The sequence below is a fragment of the Arachis ipaensis genome, chromosome B7, assembly GCF_059453495.1.
Source record: "Arachis ipaensis isolate K30076 ecotype BB chromosome B7, ASM5945349v1, whole genome shotgun sequence".
Lineage (NCBI taxonomy): Eukaryota > Viridiplantae > Streptophyta > Magnoliopsida > Fabales > Fabaceae > Arachis > Arachis ipaensis.
In genome coordinates, this window is record NC_142442.1 from 89,410,462 (window position 1) to 89,417,592 (window position 7,131).

A 7,131-nucleotide genomic window follows, 5' to 3' on the forward strand; every position below is an offset into this window, starting at 1 on the left:
TCCATGAAGACTTCTAGAAATTTCTCCACCATATCAGAGAAGATAGAAAGCATGCATCTCTGAAAGGTTGCAGGTGCATTGCACAGATCAAAAGGCATCCTTCTGTAGGCAAATACTCCAGATGGACATGTGAATGCTGTTTTCTCTTGATCCTTAGGATCTACTGCAATTTGGTTATAACCTGAATAGCCATCCAAAAAGCAGTAATAGTCATGACCTGCTAGTCTTTCTAGCATCTGGTCTATGAATGGTAAAGGAAAATAATCCTTTCTGGTGGCTGTATTGAGCCTTCTGTAGTCAATACACATACCCCACCCTATAACTGTTCTTGTAGGAACCAGTTCATTTTTTTCATTATGAATCACTGTCATACCTCGCTTCTTTGGGACGACTTGGACAGGGCTCACCCAGGGGCTATCAGAAATAGGATAAATAATCCTAGCCTCTAGTAATTTGGTAACCTCTTTCTGCTCCACATCCTTCATGGCCGGATTTAACTGCTGACGATCTGATTTCTATCGGTGAAGAATTTTCACAAATATTATTGCGTTGTAAGTATAGTTTCTAAACCAACAGAGAATCCTTTCGTACAAAAGTTTTGGTTGTCACTTAAGCAAATCCAATAAAATTTATAACCGAAGTATTTAAACCTCGGGTCGTATCTCAAGGAATTGCAGGGAAGTATGATTTATTATTGGTTATGGAAAATAGTGTTTTTGGGTTTTTGAAAAAGGTTTGAATGAGAAAAATAGATTGCAGGAATTAATAAATCAATAGCTAATAAAACTCTTGGCACGGTATAAAAATTAGAAGTCCTATCCTAGTTATCCTTATCAATGGTGATGAGAATTATATTTTGCTCCCCACTAAGTTAACCTCTAACTATGAAGGTAAGTCAAGTGGATAAATCAATTTAACACCTAAAGTCCTAGTCAACTCCTAAGGAAAGACTAGAGTTATAGGAATTTAAATCAATCAGCAAAGATAACAATTATCAATCACGATGAGTTTGACAACTCGAGAGTTACCAATTAATCAACCAAAGCCAAAAGGGAAAAATCTAAATTATTTAGATAAATAAAGGAAAGCAATCATAATTCTGAAATACCTCAAATTCCATTAATAAAAGAAAATCAATCCAAACATAAAGAGTTCATAAACTAAATTGAGAAAATAAATAAAAGGAATATTAAACTGGAAATTGAGAAGAAGAAATCCTAATTCCTTTAAGAGGAATCCTAATCCTAAATCCTAAGAGAGAGGAGAGAACCTCTCTCTCTAAAAACTACATCTAAATCTAAAATTCTGAATTGTGAATGTAGGATAAGTTGTCCCCCTTTGATTCCTCCATTCTCTGGCTTATATTCTGTGTTTCTCGATTCAGAATTGGGCCGAAAAAGGGTCCAGAAATCGCTGGGGGCATTTTCTGCAGATTCTGGTATGTGGCGCCTGTCACGCATTCGCGTGGGTAACGCGTTTGCGTCATCTGGGAGTTTTCCTTGTCATGCATACGTGTCGGTCATGCGTACGCGTCATTTACGTTCTGCTCAAGGCACGCGTCCGCGTCAGTCACGCGTGCGCGTCGATGCCTTTTCACGCTAGGCACGCGGCCGCGTCATCCATGCGTTCGCGTCGCTACCTTTTCTTCAAAACTCCATTTTTGTGCTTTCCTTCCATTTTTGTATGTTTCCTCTCCGTAAGCCATTCATGCCCTATGAAACCTGAAAATACTTAACACACAAATCACGGCATCGAATGGTAATAAAGGATAATTAAAAATTAATATTTTTAAAGCATAAGAAAACATGTTTTCACATATATCATAAAGTAAGGAAGGAAAAGTAAAACCATGCAATTTACATGAATAAGTGGGTGAAGGGTTGAGTAAATCACTTAAATTGAGCACAAAATACTTCATAAAATATGGGTTTATCAACTGCCTCTGTGGTTGAACCACTGGCTTAGCATCATCCTCTAACAGAATCTTGTGCATGCATCTGGCGGGGCTAATGCCCTTAAGGTCACTTATGGACCACCCAAGAGCTGTCTTGTGTGTCCTTAGCACCTAAAGTAGTGCTTTCTCTTCCTGTGGCTCTAAGGCAGAGCTTATGATCACAGGAAAAGTGTCATCTTCTCCTAGAAACGCATATTTCAGGGATGGTGGTAGTGGTTTGAGCTCAGGTTTAGGAGGCCTCTCCTCTTCCTGAGGAGCTTTCAGAGGTTCTTCCGTTTTCTCTGGTTCCTCCAGATCAGGCTTAACATCTTTAAAGATGTCCTCTAGCTCTGATTCAAGACTCTCAATCATATTGATCTCTTCCACCAAGTTGTCAATAATATCAACGCTCATGCAGTCATTTGATGTGCCTAGATGCTGCATGGCTTTGACAGCATTTAACTTGAGCTCATCCTCTTTGACTCTCAGGGTCACTTCCCCTTTTTGTACATCAATGAGAGTTTGTCCAGTTGCTAGGAAGGGTCTTCCTAGAATGAGAGTTGCAATCTTGAGCTCCTTCATTTCCAGCACTACAAAGTCAGTTGGAAAGGCAAATGGCCCAACCTTGACAATCATGTCCTCAATTATGCCTGATGGATATTTAATGGAGCCATCAGCGAGTTGGAGGCATATTAGGGTTGGTTTGACTTCTTCAGTCAAGCCAAGCTTTCTGATAGTGGATACAGGTATTAGGTTGATACTTGCCCCAAGGTCACATAGAGCTGTCTTGGTACAAGCACCCTCTAATGTGCATGGTATCATAAAGCTTCTGGGATCTTTAAGATTCTCTGTTAAGCTTTTCAGAATGACTGCACTGCATTCTCTAGTGAGGAAAACTTTTTCAGTTTCTCTCCAATCCTTCTTATGACTTAAGATCTCTTTCATGAACTTAGAATAAGAGGGTATTTGCTAAAGTGCCTCTACAAACGAGATCTTTATTTCAAGAGTCCTGAGATAGTCTACAAAGTGGGCAAATTGCTTATCCTGTTCCGCTTGGCAGAGTTTCTGAGGATAAGGCATCTTGGCTTTGTATTCCTGATGAGCGGATAATTTATACGCTTTTTGGCATTATTTTTACTCAGTTTTCAGTATAATTTAATTAGTTTTTAGTATATTTTTATTAGTTTTTAATTAAAATTCACATTTCTGAACTTTACTATGAGTTTGTGTGTTTTTCTGTGATTTCAGGTATTTTCTGGTTGAAATTGAGGGACTTGAGCAAAAATCAGATTCAGAGGTTGAAGAAGGACTGCAGATGTTGTTGGATTCTGACCTCCCTACACTCAAAGTGGATTTTCTGGAGCTACGGAACTTCCAATGATGCGCTCTCAATTGCGTTGGAAAGTAGACATCCAGGGCTTTCCAGCAGTATATAATCGTCCATACTTTGCCCAAGTTTAGACGACACAAACTGGCATTCAACGCCAGTTCCATGCTGCATTCTGGAGTTAAATGCCAGAAACAGGTTGCAAAATGGAGTTAAATGCCAGAAACAGGTTACAAACTGGCGTTCAACTCCAAGAGAAGCCTCTACATGTGTAAACTCAATGCTCAGCCCAAGCACACACCAAGTGGGCCCCGGAAGTGGATTTCTGCAACATTTACTCATTTCTGTAAACCCTAGTAACTAGTTTAGCATAAATAGGACTTTTTACTATTGTATTTACATCTTTGATTAGTTTTAATGCTATCTTAGACTTCCATGGGGACTGGCCATTCGGCCATGCCTGGACCATTATCACTTATGTATTTTCAAATGGTAGAGTTTCTACACACCATAGATTAAGGTGTGGAGCTCTACTGTTCCTCATGAATTAATACAAAGTACTATTATTTTTCTATTCAATTCAAGCTTATTCCTATTCTAAGATATCCATTCGCACCCAAGAATATGATGAATGTGATGATTTTGTGACGCTCATCATCATTCTCACTTATGAACGCGTGCCTGACAAACACTTCCGTTCTACATGCAAACAAGCTAGAATGAATATCTCTTAGATATCTAATACAGAGGACCGAGTCTGAGATATTAGAATCTTCGTGGTATAAGTTAGAACCCATGGATGGCCATTCTTGAGATTCGAAAAGTATAAACCTTGTCTGTGGTATTCCGAGTAGGATCTGGAAGTAGTGACAGACGCAAAAGGATAGTAAATCCTATTCCAGTATGATCGAGAACCGACAGATGATTAGCCATGCAGTGACAGCGCATTGGACCATTTTCACAGAGAGGATGGGATATAGCCATTGACAACGGTGATGCCCTACATAAAGCTTGCCATGGAAAGGAGTAGAAATGGTTGGATGAAGACAGTAGGAAAGCAGAGGTTCAGTGGAACGAAAGCATCTCTATACGCTTATCTGAAATTCTCACTAATGAATTACATAAGTATCTCTATCCTAGTTTATGTTTTATTTATCTTTTAATTATTAAAACTCTATATCCATTTGAATCCGCCTGACTGAGATTTACAAGGTGACCATAGCTTGCTTCAAGCCGACAATCTCCGTGGGATCGACCCTTACTCACGTAAGGTTTATTACTTGGATGACCCAGTGCACTTGCTGGTTAGTTGTGCGATGTTGTGACAAAGAATTAAGATTATGAACGTGCATATTGATTTTTTAGCGCCGTTACCAAGGAATGGAACCGTCACGATTTCTGCGCACCATGTTTTTGGCGCCGTTGCCGGGGATTGTTCGAGTTTGGACAACTGACGGTTCATCTTGTTGCTCAGATTAGGTAATTTTATTTTAATTTTAAGTCTTTGTTTTTATTCTTTTTATTTTTGAAAACTTTTTAAAAAAAAAATACTTCTTCTTTTTCGTTTTTCCCAAAATAATTTTCGAAAAAACCGAAAAAAATAACAAAATCATAAAATCAAAAATATTTTTGTGTTTCTTGTTTGAGTCTAGAGTCAAGTTTTAAGTTTGGTGTCAATTGCATCTTTTTGATTTTCTAAAAAAAAAATTTATTTTCGAAAATTTCATGCGTTGCATTCTTCATGATCTTCAAGTTGTTCTTGGCCAGTCTTCTTGTTTGATCTTCATATTTTCTTGTTTTGTGTCTTTTCTTGTTTTTCATATGCATTCTTGAAACATTAATGTCTAAAGAATAAAAATTTTTAAGTTTGGTGTCCTGCATGTTTTCTTTTTGTTGAAAATTTTCCAAAAATAAGTTCTTGGTGTTCATCTTGACATTCATAGTGTTCTTGCATGCATCACATGTTTTGATCCAAAATTCTCATGCATTGAGTCTTTTTGATGTTTTTCTCTTTCTTTATTAAAATTCAAAAATCAAAAAAATATCTTTCCCTTTTTCACTCATAAATTTTCGAAAATTTGAGTTGACTTTTCAAAACTTTTTATAATTTAGTTGTTTCTTATGAGTCAAATCAAATTTTCAATTTAAAAATTATATATTTTTCAATTCTTTTTCAAAAATTAAATCTTTTCAATTTTTCTTTCATATTTTCGAAAATTTCAAATTAATTTTCAAAATCTTTTTCTTATTTTTATTCTATATTTTCGAATTCAATGCTAACAATTAATGTGATTGATTCAAAAATATTAAGTTGTTACTTGCCTAATAAGAAAGGTTCAATCTTTAAATTTTAAAATCAAATCTTTTTGTTTCTTGTTAGTCAAGTAATCAACTTTAATTTTCAAAATCAAATATTTTTAAATTTCTTTTTCAAATCTTTTTCAAAATAAATTTCAATCACATCTTTTTCAAAATCAATTTCAAAGTCTTTTCTAACTTCTTATCTTTTCAAATTTAATTTTCAAATCTTTTTCAATTAATCGTATCTCTTTGTTTCAATCATATCTTTTTCAAAACTACCTAACTAATTCTCTCTCTAATTTTCGAAAATCCCTTCCCTCTTTTTCAAAAAAAAAATTCCTTTTTAATTAATTAATTGTTTTAAAAATCTAATTTAATTTAATTTCAATTTTAATTTTCGAATTTTAAATTTAATTTTAAATATTTTTATTCTAATTTAATTAATTTTCGAAAATTCTTCTCTCTCACCTCCTTCTAATTATTTATTTATCTACTAACACTTCACTTCTTCTTAAAAATTCAAACCCTCTCCCTCTCTCTGTGTTCGAATTTTTTCTCTTCTCCTTCTTACATTCTTCTCTTCTTATACTTGCATAAGGAATCTCTATACTGTGATATAGAGGATTCCATATTTTCTTTTGTGTTCTCTTCTTTTTCATATGAGCAGGAACAAGGATAAGAACATTCTTGTTGAAGCCGATCCTGAACCTGAAAGGACTCTGAAGAGGAAGCTAAGGGAAGCTAAGGCACAACTCTCTGGAGAAAATCTAACAGAAATTTTCGAAAAAGAAGGAGACATGGCCGAAAATAATAACAATGCAAGGAAGATGCTTGGTGACTTTACTGCACCAAATTCCAATTTACATGGAAGAAGCATCTCAATCCCTGCCATTGGAGCAAACAACTTTGAGCTGAAACCTCAATTAGTTTCTTTGATGCAACAGAATTGCAAGTTTTATGGACTTCCATCAGAAAATCCTTTTCAGTTCTTAACTGAATTCTTGTAGATTTATGATACTGTTAAGACCAATGGGGTTGATCCCGAGGTCTACAGGCTTATGCTTTTCCCGTTTGCTGTAAGAGACAGAGCTAGAGTATGGTTGGACTCTCAACCTAAAGACAGCCTGAACTCTTGGGATAAGCTGGTCACGGCTTTCTTAGCCAAGTTCTTTCCTCCTCAAAAGCTTAGCAAGCTTAGAGTGGATGTTCAAACCTTCAGACAGAAAGAAGGAGAATCCCTCTATGAAGCTTGGGAAAGATACAAGGAACTGACCAAAAAGTGTCCTTCTGACATGCTTTCAGAATGGACCATCCTTGATATATTCTATGATGGTCTGTCTGAGTTATCAAAGATGTCACTGGACCATTCTGCATGTGGATCTATCCACCTAAAGAAAATGCCTGCAGAAGCTCAAGAACTCATTGACATGGTTGGAAATAACCAGTTTGTACACTTCTGAAAGGAATCCTGTGAGTAATGCGACGCCTATGAGGAAGGGAGTTCTTAAAATTGATACTCTGAATGCCATATTAGCTCAGAATAAAATATTGACTCAGCAAGTCAATATGA

General features: G+C 36.1%; 1 non-coding gene across 1 annotated transcript; it reads right to left on the minus strand.

The window, feature by feature from the left end:
- Positions 1-6,751: 6,751 nt before the first annotated feature.
- Positions 6,752-6,859, minus strand: LOC148553305 (small nucleolar RNA R71). Its single transcript, XR_015892975.1, has one exon. It is a non-coding gene; the product is annotated as a small nucleolar RNA R71 (small nucleolar RNA).
- Positions 6,860-7,131: the final 272 nt, after the last annotated feature.